We start from the raw sequence: 14967 nt of genomic DNA on the forward strand, positions 1-14967 counted from the left end.
TACTGCCCAGCACATGACCTGAGAGAGGGGTTTCAGTGATGTCAGTGAAACCTAGCTCTTTGCCACAGGCGGTTGCCTGCTGGCAGCTCTCCCTCTCCCTGGGCCAAAGAGAAGCAAGGACACATAGGGTTTGTCCCACACCCAACATTGATCTTGGCTTTCTGGAATGTCCTCGTCTTCAGAGCAGGCAACACAGCCAGACAACAGGACAGAGGGTCAGGTCCTGACCCACACAACAGTGTTTCCCGGAGCTCCAGCACGCCCCTGCTGGGGAACTCCTGCAGATCAGCCTGCGGCATACTAGCCAAGCGTACCACAGATGGCAGTCAGGTCTCCAGTTCCACGGGAGGGGGGTTAAAATCAGGCCATGGGGCCCACCTCTTCTTTAGACAATGCCCCTTTGCCTCATACATTTGATTTTCATGGCCCTCTTCACCAGTCAGTCTGTCCTCCCCGAGGGCCACAGACAGTGTCTACTCCCTGCCTACCTGGTCTAATCCAGGGAGGGTGGCAATAACACCCTCGTTCTCACCCTCCTAGGCTCACAGGCCACGCCCACACTTCTTCCTAGTCACGGTTGCTCTACAGCACTGTCTGCTCTCTTGCCATTGGTACAGCTCCCCCTCCCTCCTTCTCCTCATACCTTCATCTCAGCCTCTGTCTCACCGGGTACCCTCAGCTCCACCTCAGCTCCGCCCCATGGCACAGCCATCACCCACAGGCAGTCACCAGAACTCCTCCAATCCCAAAATTGTGCTCCAAAGCCCGTCCTGCCCCACCCCCTGCCACCCAAGTCTATGTGTCACTTCTCGTTCTCCCAAGCCTTCTGCACCACCTATGCTTTCGACCTTTGAACCCCACTCTCCACAGCAAAACCCTGCCAGATGTCCCGAGCTGTACTAGGACCGTCCTCCCCAAGGGCCTGTGTCCTACCAGCTTGCAGGCCACTGCCCAGGCCACAGCCCACTGCTTCTCTGCTTAGCCTTCCTCCACAGCAGCATGGAGACCAGGCCCGTGCCGGGCTCCCATCCTCATCACCAGCCCCCCACACTTATATAAACCCTGCAGAATCCCCCGAACTCCAGAGGGACACAGTTCAGAGTGGGCATCCCCTTTTAAAGTCCCTCGGTGCTAAACTCAAACTCCTAAGCTGAGTCCACCTAAGCCTCCCTGCCTTTACATGCCCAACCCAGAGTATCTGCCCAGTCCAGCAACTTTCACAAGCCCTTGCTCCTTGAAAGTACCCAGGGGCCTTGCCCTCGGCTGCTTCTCTGGGTCTCTAGACCCGGGCCTTGAGGCCCTCCTCTTGCCACTTCCTCGGCTGTGGACCTCGCCATCAGTCCCTACCCTTTAAGTGTGTGAGGCAGGGACTTGAGCATTTCACTGTGATAACCGACTTGCACAGCCTGCGTCCACTATGCGAGCTGTGACCTTCTGCTTCTGCAGTGATCTGGGCTCTGGCCCTCTCAGTGCCCCTCATTCTCCCACGCCACACACAGTCATTGCCTCCTTCCCCCAACCTCCAGTGCCCTGTGGCCTGGCTACTTCTTGTCTGCTTTTATTTGCAAGCCTGCCTCACGCTGGACTATCGCAAAGTTCCTGCCATCCTTGTCTCTGGTCTTGGCCCAGAGAACTGGCACGTGAGTACAGGTGGGTCTGACTGCTGGAGATCTGACTGTGGGGAAGGGGTACCACATGAAGACGTAGCCAAAACCTGTGGGGACACCCAGAGAAGCTGTGCATCCGGCCAGATCTGGTTCCTGCCGTGGCTTGTTTAATCGTCCCAGCTTGCTAGACATTCAGCAACTTGAATCTACCCCAGCTGTAGCTGGTGACAGAAGGATACAGACACAGAATTCTGGGAAGCTCTTGGCCCTGGCCAGCATCCTGGCAATGATGCCCTGGAGAAGCAGAGGATGTGGAGAAAGCCTTAGAACACCAGGCACCAGAGAAGCACTAAACGCTGCCAAACATACTGTCTGTCTTTATTCTACCTGAAACCCCATTTTCAGATCACGGTGGTGAATACATCAAGATGACAGGACCCAGAGTCACCTAGATGACAAGCCTGCTGGGCAAGTCTCTGAAATATTTCTAGAGTTGTTAACAAAGATGTCCACTAAATGTGGACAGTACCATCCCACGGGCTGGGGTCAAGGACTAAATGATAAGGAGACAGTGAGCTGAGCATGACTGTGTATCACCCTTCCTCACGGTGGATGCCATGAGACCGCCTTCCTCACACTCCATGCTGCCAAGTCCTGGCTGCACTGGCAAACCACGAGCCAAAATAATCCCCCTCCTTGAGTTGCTTTTGTCAGATGGCCACAGTAGTGACAACTAATACAATGGATACAATTGTATCCTCACTAATGGATACAATCCCTTTCGTACTCCAAGGCAGACTGAGTCTCCCCACTCCATGCTCTAGGGCCCCCCCTCATGGAGGTGCAAGTCCTTCCTAGACCTTGGGCTGGCCTGCATCTGGACACCAAGGGCTCAGGGACAGATGCCAGCCACTCTGCTACTCAAGTGCTGTGTCCTCCAGGGTGCTGGTCCCTGCATAGGCTTTTCTGGATAATCTTACACTGAAGACTTTCCATCCACAATACACTGAGCCGGCTGAGACTGAGCAGCCGCAAACAGTGACTACAAGTTTTTCCTGTGTACCTCCTTCAAGTTTTAAGGTGGGGGGTCACCTATATCATGCACAAGGAAACAAACACTTAAGGAGAGGAGGTAATGGCTCAGTCTTAGCTGGAATGAGAGTAGCCACACCCATCCCAGCTCTGACAGATGAGCATACTGCATCGGATTATTAAGCAGTGGCTCAACTCTGATGGAGCCCTGGGCTGAGCAGGGTCCAAGCCTTGTCCATTTCCAGCCAGTCTGAGAAGAGAAGATTTGCCATGGTGGGGCTTTTAGACTGGCCTCTGAGGAACTGTGGAGGCCTCAGTTCTGTGGGCTGGGAAGTGGGCGTGACACACTTGGTAGGGAATACCACAGGCATAAAATGATATGCTAAAACATGCCAGGGTAAGCAGGCTGCTGCCTCCAGGACAACTCAAACAGATCCCTTCATTGCCTGAGTCCTGACAGAGAGAATACAACCAGACCCTCCTACCCAGTTCACCTTGGTGACAACAAGGTCCTAGATAGGAGTGATTACGCCACAAAATTATATCTACATTAACTTGTCAACCCTTGGTAACACTGGTCACTTGTTGAGTCACCAGGGACCAGCACAATGATAGTCCCATGCTTGTGACCTCCACTTTGCTTACACTCTGTCAATTCATAACTAAGCATCCGCAAGGCTCCCCCAAGCCTGAGGTGAGGTGACTACACTCACCCTCACAGAAAAAAGCACAAGTCACAATGCTACAGTTCCAGCCCGAGTAGGCTGAGCTCACTAGACAGGGGCCCTGCTTTGGGAAAAGTGGTCACTGAGCATCCAGGAGATATCACTCCCTGGGCTAGCTGCCCTCGGTGCTGAGCTTGGCCCAGCCAGAAAATACAGTCCATGATGTTTCCCCTCACTAGTTATCCACCCCTTCTCCACTCAGTCAGCACAGAGCTGTTGTAGAATATTATTTTAAAGTGTGTTACATTTGTTTATGCTCTGGAACAACTGTTAAACAGTGTAAAGATGTGTGACACTTGTTTATGCTGCATTTGTTTAACCCTGTGAAGCTGTGATTCCTTGCCCGTCTAAAACACCTGATGGTCTACTAACGCGCTGAAAGGCCAATATTAAGACAGGAGAAAGGATGGGTGAGGCTGGCAGGTAGAGAGGATAAAGAGGAAAAATCTGGAAAAGAGAAGGAACAAGATAGAATAAGGAGAGGAGGACATCAAGGGTCAGCTCCCCAGACAGCCATGGAGTAAGAGTGAGTCCAGCACATACTTCAGGGGCCAGCCCATTGGAGATACACATCTCATGGAGGACAGACCTCACTTAGCAAGGCCATGGTGAAGAATATTGTCACCAGAGATGCACATCTTCTGAATGTATTAGCTGTCCCATTGCAGATTCCTTGTGTGAAGAGCTCTTTCCCTCACATTACAGCTGGGGGATTTTTCCCCCAGCGCTACAGTGTGTTAATCATTTACCGGGCACAATTTCCCCCATGCATTGGTTTATTGGATGACTGGCCCCAGCAGTGCAGAATTCTGGCAAGAAAGTAATTACAGTCAATGCCCTTACTCTCTCAACCAGGTCTGTGTATAAACTTAGAAGTCTGCCCCCTTGTAATTATCTTCTTTGGCAGACACTTGGTCAGTGCTAGAGTCCAGGCAAAGAAAACTCAATTGAGACATTCACAGACACCCAAGGGCAAGAACTACGGCAAGTCTGAAGTTGTTGAGCCATAGCTCTCAGAGAGACAGAGAACAAGAGTGTCCTGCATTCATTCTACCAGCAGACAGGGAAGTGCTGTCCCAAGCTAATCTCGCATTAACTTTAAGCAAATCCTTAACTTTTTGTACTTATTTTTACCTTGATCTATTGTAGCAAGAAATTTACTGCTTGTATTTTGCCCTGAGAGATAACATAGGATGTAATCCTTAGAGCCAAAAGGTTCCTTTCAGCCAGCTAACATCTCTGGAAAGTGTCAACACGAACCAAACACCACCTGCTTCCCGTTTGTTTACATATGTTGCCTAGCTACCAGACATTTCCCTCTGCCCACTGGAGAAAATTGGCATGCTGAGAAAAAGATGATTCTTGTCTTGCTCCTCCTGATTTTCACTGATTATAACTTATGGCTTATTTACCCAGTCACATTTAATAGCAAATGTACACGTATTCCCCTCTTAGATTTCCTTAATGACTCAGTCTCCCTCTCCCTTAATTAATCTCCTTTTCCTTTAAGAAATTCTTGGAGGCCTTAACCACACCCACACCTTGAGCCATAAAGAACTGCTGACAGTTACCACTTTGCGTAAAACTTTTATCTGTTCCTATGACCCTAAAAACTCTAGCCTTGCACCTGCTGAGCTTAAGTGTCTGAAACTGGAAACGTTTACAGCACGATGGAATAATAAAGAGCACATGGACAGAAGACTTTTCTGCAGCCCTCAGACTTAGACCCTCCACTTGCTGTAGCATCCCTTCTGAGCCCTGAGCGAAGGCTCTTAAGGCTGAGCCGTAAAGAGCTTGATATCCACGGATGGTGTTCACCATCCCCATCGTATGAATAAGGAAACACAAACTTGACGAGGTGAAGTAGTGACCTGTGAGACTAGCAGAATACTGTGGCCAGGGCAGGTCTGGATTCCAAGGCCGGATCGTAGTCATTCCGGCTTCTACCTTGCTTTTCTAGGTCACTGCTCTACATGACACCAGCCAGGACAAACTTACCAGATGTCATGTGGGAGCCACAGTGGCGGTAGGTCTGCAGACCTGAACCATCCTGGGTCCCAGTCCATCTGGTAGTTTGTCACACAGCAACACAGAACTGACATGGTAACCTGGGGTACTTCACAGTACTCCCTTTCTTTAGTACACAAAAGGAAGCAAGTGAGAGCAGATATCAGAAGGCGGCTGAGTGAAGCCAGTGCAAACTCACCCAGGGGCTGTCCCAGAGCCCACATCCACTCCACACCACCCAACAAGAGGTCACATCAGGACCTGGCCGTCTACAAGCCTGCACACAGGCACTGGGCTACTGAGCATCAGATGTGAAGGGCAGGGAAATAAAGGCAAAATCTGAGCATCACCCACCACAGGGAACTGCCTTCCTAGCAGCATCAGAAACTCAAGGCCAGGTCCTTCATGGGGCTTCAGGCCCTTCCTAATTCCTCAGCATCTCCATGACACACCAGTGTGCGTGCAAATCCCAATGCCTGGAACATTCTTCCAGAAGCACTGCTAGATGCACTCTAAAAAATGTCTGAATTGTCCACAGCAGCAGCTAAACGCAAGCCCTGCAGACCTCCCATGTCAGCAATCACGGCCCTGCTGAGCATTCTTTTATTAAGACATGCTTCCCAAGTCCACATTAATAAGCACAGTCTCAGCATGATAGTAACTCCCCAATGTTGGGAGCAGGGCGTGAAAGGAGAAGAGATCTGAGGCCACTGACAAAACGGTCACCAAGGAGAAACAGCTAGTGCCCCCCTCCCAGGGGAACCCCAGAAGTCCAGTCACCCATCTCAAACCCAGCCAGCATTGGGGAAGATCAAGAACTATTTCTTGCAGCCAAAAATAAAAACAAAAACTACTTACTGGACATGTGTGCCCTGACACCAAATCTACATACACACCAGCAAAGGCAGAAGCCAGATGGGCCTGAGTCAAGTCCTGGTTACATGGTCCATGGCCAAAATTATTTGTATTTTCTACAGAGTAATCTTAAGTCAGTCACCAGATGAGCGCAAAGCTTCCACAGCATTGGGATTTCACAAAGCCCACGAACCTGCTGCTGGAGCTCTCATCTTTGACTCTAGATCACTCAGTCTAAGAACACCGGGCAGTCCCTCTCCAGCAAGGAAGCCCAAACCCCCGGGTTTGCTTAGTCTTCTCATTGTATGCACAGCCAGGCCTAAAGGGCATTGTCCACGGGGCTGCTGGCCTGCCAGGAGCCCAGCTCACTCAGTGCCCGTCCGTCTCTCCCACGCTGGCCTCTGCTTCCTGGGAAGTCTGACCTACATCGTACAAGCCTTATTCATGTCCTTCCACTCTGGGGTGGTCCTACCACAACATGGCAGGCATCCCCACGAGGAGACATTCCAGTTTTCAGTCTGCTAACGGTAACACCAGCAGCAAAGAAGCTGGGGCTACTTTTAATCACTGTTTGGACGATGAGAAATGGGCTCCATTTCAGGTAACTTTTCATAGGTCCTGGCAGTTCAAGCCTGGGGTTGTTCCAGATAATTCATAGCAGTTGGCTGTGGCTCTTCACTGTCAGTCACCTGGTCAACTTCTGTGGAACAGCACCAACTGGGTTCCAGGCCCAACCCAGAGATGCAGACTCAGGTCCGGGGGTGATATTCTGGGAGCCCTATGCTTTGACAGCTGCCCTGGTGATTCTGAGACTTACACCTCCAAGGATGACCCCAGCTAAGACTCCTAACAATATTGGAGAGGGTGCCTAAACTGGTCTCCTCCCTTAATCGGATTGGTAACTACCTACCCCAACTGTCATCATACAGCCTTCATCCAGTATGAAGTATCAATGGAACCAGATGCAGAGATCCACAATCAAGCACCAGGCTGAGCTCTGGGAATTCAGGCAAAGAGAGGGAGGAGGGAATATACGAGCAAGGGAGGTCTAGATCGGAATGGAGAAATCTACAGAGACAGATGAACCAAGCTCATGGAAACTCGTGAACTCTAGACCTACAACTGTGGAGCCTCCAAGGACTAAACTAGGCTCTCTGCATGTGAGAGACAGTTGTGAAGCTTGAGCTATCTGAGGGACCCTGGCAGTAGCACCAGGATCTATCCGGGGTGCATGAGCTAGCTTGTTGGAGCCCATTCCCTATGGTGGGATGCTGTGCTCAGCCTTAATGCAGGGGGCAGGGGCTTGGTCCAGCCTCAACTTAATGTGCCAGGTTTTGCTGACTTCCCTTTGGGAGGAGTGGAAGGTGGGCTGCGGGGGGAAGGGTGAAGAGGGTGGAAGGGAGAACTGTGATTGGAACATAAAATGAAATTAAAATAAGTAAATAAATAAAAAACCTTTGAATGTTAAAAAAAGAAACTCTGGATTAAATAATTAAAGCCCCCTTACCAACTAGAGGATGCCACCAGCAGTTTTTGTGTCTGAAGACTCTCCCTCCCTTTACCACTTCTAACAATGCACATATGCTTTTAATATAGACACGTGAGGGTTTGTTGTGACAACTGGTTTCAAAGCAGAAGCAAGGCAACCACCAGGACGTGGGGTCAGCACAAGGAAAGCTGCATGCCAAACAGCCCTCACATGGCCTTCTCTAGCGAGCGAGCGCTCAGCCAGAACCGCTGAGGAGGACAGGGAGACATGCTGCCCAGGGGCACCAGCCACTCTGCCCTGGCAGACTGGGCCAGATGGGGCTTTCTCAGCAGACACACTCCTGACTCAAAGGGAACACGTGTCTCTGTGAGGCCCCGGAGGAACATCCCTCCCGAGCCCCAGCCCAATGGGAGCATGGAGATGGTACAAACCTCTGGCTGGATGGCTTTGAAAACGGGGATGTCCATCAGTGTGATCTGACTCTACAAGAGAAGAGAGGTACAGGGTTAGGGGCCTTTAACGTGACACTTGAAACACAGAAGCCCTACATATGTATGGGGTACCATGTGACAGCTGGACACGAGTGTAGTGTGTAACATTTAATCAGGTTAGAAGTATCTATCTTCTCAGACAGCTACAATTCTTCATGATGAAGCCTCCACAATCCTCCGTGCTTTCTGCAGTACACAGCCCGGCCTCTGCACTAACACAGCTGAAACATCTTTCTGCACTACAGTCCCACCACACAATCTCCCCCTCTTCCCAGGCTCTCTGGGCTCAGGAAACCACTTTTCCACCCTAGCATCCACGAAACTGACCTATTTGTTTGTTTATGCTTTTCCAAGACAGGGTTTCTCTGTGTAACAGCTCTGGCTGTCCTGGAACTCACTCTGTAGACCAGGCTGGCCTCAAACTCACAGAGATCCTCCTGCCTCTGCCCCCTGAGTGCTGATATTAAAGCACTCTCCAGGGCAATTGATCTTTTTATATGCCACATATGAGGGAGACCATGTGGTGCATGTCTCTCAATGCCTGACTTGCTTCACTTAACAGAATACTCTCTAGTTCTAACTGTGTTGTCTCAAGTGACAAGATTTCATTCTTTTTTTAAAGTTGAATAATGACCCACTGTCTCTATGTGCCCCATTTTCTTTATCTATGCATAGATTTACCAACTCACTTTGTTTCCATGTCTTGGACGTCATTAGTGGACTTCACTTGTTTTGGAGACATACCCCGTGCTACGGCTGCTGGCTCATACACTAGCTCTTCTGAGAATTTTTTAGGAGCATCTCCACTGTTCTCTGTGACAGCTACTCCAGCATACATGCCCAGCCACAGCACACACAGGAGACCTTTTCTCTGCATCTCACCAGTGAATGCTGTCTCTCAACTTTTTGGCAACAGTCCTTTTCCCTGGAGTTAGTGAGATCTCATATACTTGAGCTGACTTTTCCTGATGACCTCTGGGCATCCTTCCATGTCCCACGGCCACCTGCATGCCTTCTCTGGGAAAGTGTACCTAGTCTACTGCCCAGTTATGAATTCCACGGTCTCTGTTTCATCTGTGCTTTTTGCTAGTGGGCTTCCTGAAATTCCTTATATATTCTGCGTCATAACCTCTTGGCGAATGTATAGTTTGGAAATATTTTCCATCTGGCAGTTCCTTCATCATTTCATGTATACCATTTATTTAAATTTGAGTGCAATTGATAGCTTATCACACACATTTTAGAATAGTATATCTACAACTTCTTAAAATTAGGTAGTCTAATGGAAACAAGAACAATGTTATACATAAAAATTTCAGACTAAATGTTTCTACCTCTGCTCCATCTCCCAGATGACTATGGTGAGCCTGAGGCTAGAAGTTCATCTCGTTTTTAAAGGGAAGGGCGGGCGAGATTTACAGAGGAGGGGGTGTGGTGGGCGCAGCACAGAAATTTATTTCTGCTCCTCATCAGTAATAAAATTCAGACTGTATTAAAATGACTTGAAATGAAAGTAGTAGAAGAAAAACACAGTGCAGGCAGTACGGACTCAACCGGGTCAGACCTCTCATGGGGGTGCCATGTCAAATATCCTGCATATCAGATATTTACATTACAACTCATAACAGTAGCAAAATTACAGTTATGAAGTAGCAGCGAGTCTGTTATGAGGCCACCCCGTATCCACTGCCCTCTGTCAGGTTACTCTTGCACAGATCGAAGAAAACAGAGGTAGATCCCATAGTGGCAGACAGGCTGATGCCATAATGGGGTCAGAGTAAGCTCATGTGGGGACCAGGGGAAAGACATCATCATAGCAATTCTTTGTATGTCACATGGGAGCCAGGTGTCAGCTGCCACATGCCTCTGAGACAGGCCAGTGAGACACATTCAGATCTTGCAGTCCACATGGTAGAAATTCAAAATAAGAGCTACAGAAATTCTGATGTGACGAATACTCCCATCAGAGCCAAGCTTTGAAGAGAAATGGCTCTCCACCACACACTACAGGCGTCTCTGCAGGGAGTGAGTGCTACAGCCTGGAAGAGGCTTATCCGAGCACTGTACATCCCACAGCCCCAAAGAGAAAAGCGGCTTTATGTGGTTAAGGGAAACTAGTTGGTTAACCAAAGGAAAAAAATTGGTTTTTGTTTATGATGAATATACATATTCCTAACAGTGCCACACTAAATGCTCACACTCTAGCCATAGTCTTCATGGAAGGCTTTCCCAAGACCATAATAAGCAAATAAAAGCTGTTGGCTAATGTTTATCATATGATGGAAGATACCTGAAAGTCTGCCATTAGATCCCTCTGCCAGGGAACAGCTGCAAGCACTCGCAGAACACTAAACAGTCAGCTCCAAAGGTATTCCTCAGTTAAGAGCTCACAGAGCCAAGGCCCTGTGGCCCTGGCTGTGGCCTATCATGACTGTGTTTTACAGTGCCACAACCAGAATAATGGTAGTCACAGCCAGAGCCCGGGGAGCGATGAGCAGAAACCACACCAGAGCCATGAGATCCATGGCCAGAGGCACAAAAATGACAACCAAAGTGCTACTAAAGCCACAACAAAGCTAGGGGAGCCACAGGAGGCCACAACCACAGCCACAAAAAGCCCCAATGACAGCCACTGGAGCCGTGATCAGAGCCACCGGAGTGACAAACACAGCCATGAGAGGCCATGCCCACAGCCACAGGAATCAAGACAAGAGCTTTGGGAAACTGTAACACAGAGTCACGACAGGCCACAGCCAGGGCCACAGGGACCCATGACCAGACTCTTGGGAGCTATGTATGACCACAGCCTCAGCAACCACAGCCAGTGCCACAAGAGCCATGTCTAGAGCTACGGGAGGCCACGACCAGAACCAGAGAGTGACAACGAGAGCCCAGTAGACCACAACTAAAGCCACAAGAGACCACGGCTAGAGTCATAGGAACCATCACCAGAGCCACAGAAGGCCGCAACAGAGCCATGATGACAATGACCAGGCCATGACCAACATTTGAGAAACCTCAGATTCTCAGACTAGGAATATAGACAGTACAAAAGAAGCCGCTGGCTGGCAGCCAGAGTCACACAAACAGCAAAGGTCCACCTGTGGTTGCCGTGTAGAGGCTGGGAAGGAGGAGGAAGAGGAGGGGGACGGGAGAGGGAGGAAGGAAGAGAGGAGGATGGCATGCCAGGGACCAGTCATGGCTCTGCAGAGAAACGCAGCCTTGAAACAGTACTCAGAGTCAGGCTTGAAGTCACCCCAGAGCCAATACTCCCTCCCTAACAAAACCCCAAGAGAGGGAAACATCATGGCAAATGAGAAGCCAGCTCTGCTCCACCAAGGGATCATCCAGAAACCAAACACAGGCTGAAGAAAATGGCACTGTCTACTGCTGCAGGGGATGGCACATGAGCACAGAGGCAGTAGACGTGACAGGGAGCAGAGTCACAAGAGTCACGCAGGCACAGGGTCCACAGCCGGGGAGCGGGGCAGGCAATAGGGCTCTGGCTTGGTGAAACGCGTCAGCAGCAGGTGCAGACCTGCCAAATGTGCCGGCTTGAGACTCTCACGTGGGAGCTACCTCTCAGTCCCCTCACACCTCCTGGCTGCTCAGTGCCTGGCCGGTGACACAAAAGGTAGAGCTGGTCTGGAAGTGCAAGGCACACAGGCTGGCTCCTGAGCTGAGCCCTCCTGCTGAGCTGTGGGGACTATTGGGGAGCAATCCTCCTGTATTCCTCGCTGAGTCCTGGGTGTGCAAGGGGAAACTCCCCAAATTGGATGGAGTTCATGAAGCCCACCCCTGTGAAGGTGCCAACATGTTGGACACAGCTTCTCTTTAGCGTGACTGCATTCCACCAACTCCACTTGGGTACTCCATGAGACTTACCACCCAAACAGTGCCTGTCCATAAATGGTTTTATTCACCTCAGTTCATGGAGGAGGACTTTGTGGTTTCTACTCATTCTGCCATCTTAGAGTAGGGGTGAGGGAGTCTACTTTTGTTAATTTCCTTTATTTCAGTTTCTATCTGGGGAAATGTTGCAATCTTACTGGAAACGAGGGTGTTTTTAGGTCACTGAAGAAAGCTAATAGTTATGGCAGTGAGTTCAAAGAGGGACAGAAATGCAAGGAGTCCACCTTAATGCCTGGGCCTGAGGTGTCGTCTATAGGTGGGGCTCCCACACTGAAACTCCACGGGGTCCCGGAAGGTAAGAGACCATGCTGGCTCTGCAGGCCCGGGGAGAGTGCCAGTCTCAATGGGCTGCCCCCAGACACGGGCACTGACTGCATTTTGCTGTGTCCTGTCAGGTACAACATCGTATTATCAAATGCCATACCCCAGAGTAGTAGCACCCATTACTAAAGAAACCCAGAACACCCAGCTTTCGGAACCCACCACTGCCACCTCCTTTCTCCCCACGACATACATGCTGGCTCAGGAGCCTGGGGTGTGTGACAAGTGTCATTTCAAAAGTTAAGAGGAAGACATTGTCCCCCAAAGATAATATGATCTGATTAAGCTGAAAAGAAATAGGCCCCAGTGCAGAGAGATGGACAACACTCCAGATCTGCACTCTCCACCTACTCAAGACACAGCCTAGCCAGGCTGACAGGGCACTGTGTGAGGACACCAACTCAGAAGTCGGGGAGACTGGGTTTGAGCCACCCACGTGCACAGATGTGCGAGCCAGTTTCTTCTCCTCTCTGTGCTTTGGATTCCTCGTCTATAAGCTGACAAAGGGGTGCACACCAAAAACACAGTGAGCTGGGTGTGCGTGGAAGTGAATGTGTCATTCCGTCACCTGGGGTTCCTAAGCACTTCAATTTCCATGTATGCATCCATTCCACAAACACTGTGGTACTGACAGTCACATACATGAAGGCCCTGAACAACACCAAAATCTGCAAGTGCTCAAACCCCCATGCATAAAATGCCTAGCATAGAACCTATATGTGTTGTCCCACATATTCTGAGTCCTCTTGGATGACTAATAACCTATTAGAAAATAAATTCTGTGCAAAGAGTCACTGCTGCTGTTTAGAGAAAAATGACCAGACAGTCTGCGCATACTTGGTGCAGGAGTGAGTTTTTGATGCATGGTTGGTGGGTCCCATGTACAGAGGGCTGACCATGCACAGGGTAGCATGTGATATACACATCTATGTATATATGCATACATACACACAGGGGCCAGATTTCTCTCTAGAGATATTTCACTCTAGAAGAGTAAGTTACAAGTGGAAGAAAAGAACTGACTTAACAGAATTAACCTCTCATATGCATTCCATAGTACACACACATAACAACAACAACAATAATAGTAAATTATAATTTTTAAAAAGAGTAAATTACATTTACAAACTGTGTGTCTGTACCAATATTGAGCTTGGAAAGCAAATCCTAGATCCCACGCAGAGCCTCTAGTTGCCAGAGTCTGTCTGTTGCGTGGATGTCAGGCCTTAGAGCATTGCTGCAACACCCCAAACCCTCAGGTTAAATCAAAAGTTGCCCCAAACTTATTTGCAAGGACAGTGGCTGCGGTGATGAGGAGGACTCAAGGCATTTTATGAAATTGCTCTGGCTTCCAAGGAAATTTTAAAAGGTATCCACCAGACTGGAGAGATGGCTCAGTGGCTGAAAGTGTAGACTGCTCTTCCAGAAGGCCTCAGTTCAGTTCCAAGCACCCACACCAGGAAACTCACCACTGCCTGTAACTCCAGTTCTCAGGGGATATGATGCCCTCTTCTGGCCTCCATGAGCACTGCACTCATGTGAACATACACATATGATTTAAAAATAAAAATTTAAAAAGTTTAAAAGCATTCCTAAGTGTGATTTCAAGACTAGAGATCAAACCAAGGAATTAAAAAAAACTGATAAGAAATTGGATCCTATGACCTCTTATTGGTTAGTCTGAGGCAATTTCAAAACCCCTTGTGGAATGCTCAGACCCAACCCTGCTTCACCAGCACATCTGAGGAGCCAGCACTACACCCCAGACACAGAGGCACCATCCTCACAAGACACCCCTCCTCCTGTGTGTCTGTACCAGTATTGAGCTTGGAAAGCAATTCCCAGACCCCACACAGAGCCCTGCCCAGGCCACTCAGACCACCAGTCCTTACAGCCATTTCCTAAGAAGCAAGGTAAATAAGTTCAGGGGCCAGTTGGACTGGCTTCTGTCTGACCTCATTTTGGAACACTTGGCTTATTTATAATCAACAGTGGGTTTTCCTGGGAAAAGTCTGATCCCTTCTTGCCACCAAAATGGAATGTGACACTTGCCATAGCTGGACTGGACTGGAGAGGTATTTGTTTTTCTTTGAAGAGAACAACTTCAGAAAACACCACCTTCCACAGGGTTGACTGGCTCCCAAACCTCCCGCCTGGAGTGGCGGGCCCTAAGAAGGCCTGTATTCATGGCCAGGGCCCACACCATGGCCCTCTCTCCCGCTACCCTCCCACAGCCTTCGTACCTGTGGAGTGGCAGAGGTGACCAGCACGCTAGCCATCAGACCATTCCTCTTGTACATAGTCTCCAGGCCTCAGGGAGCTCCGGTGCCACCTCTGCTGGTGACATAACCTGCCTGCAAGGCAAAGGTACCCATAAAAACCTGCTCTGACCCCACAGAACCATCAGTAACTCCAGTTCCAAAGGTCTGACACCCTCTTCTGGCTCCCATGAGCAGTGCATACACCGGAACACACATGCATGCAGGCAAATTAATAGTTAAAAAAGTGTAGTAAGCAGGGCATTGACC

At 49.5% G+C, this 14967-nt stretch overlaps 1 protein-coding gene across 1 annotated transcript in view; it reads right to left on the reverse strand.

Annotated features, from left to right (window-relative positions):
• The window catches only part of LOC121138300 (translation machinery-associated protein 7-like), a 30600-nt gene extending 22384 nt beyond the window's left edge, over positions 1–8216 (reverse strand). Inside the window, exon 1 of the mRNA XM_040741033.1 lies at positions 8147–8216. The gene's annotated coding sequence lies outside the window, so the exon portion shown is untranslated. The remainder of the gene's footprint in view (positions 1–8146) is intronic.
• Between the last annotated feature and the right edge of the window lie 6751 nt (positions 8217–14967).

This window comes from Mesocricetus auratus, unplaced genomic scaffold, assembly GCF_017639785.1.
Source record: "Mesocricetus auratus isolate SY011 unplaced genomic scaffold, BCM_Maur_2.0 contig_11969_pilon_obj, whole genome shotgun sequence".
NCBI classification, from domain to species: domain Eukaryota; kingdom Metazoa; phylum Chordata; class Mammalia; order Rodentia; family Cricetidae; genus Mesocricetus; species Mesocricetus auratus.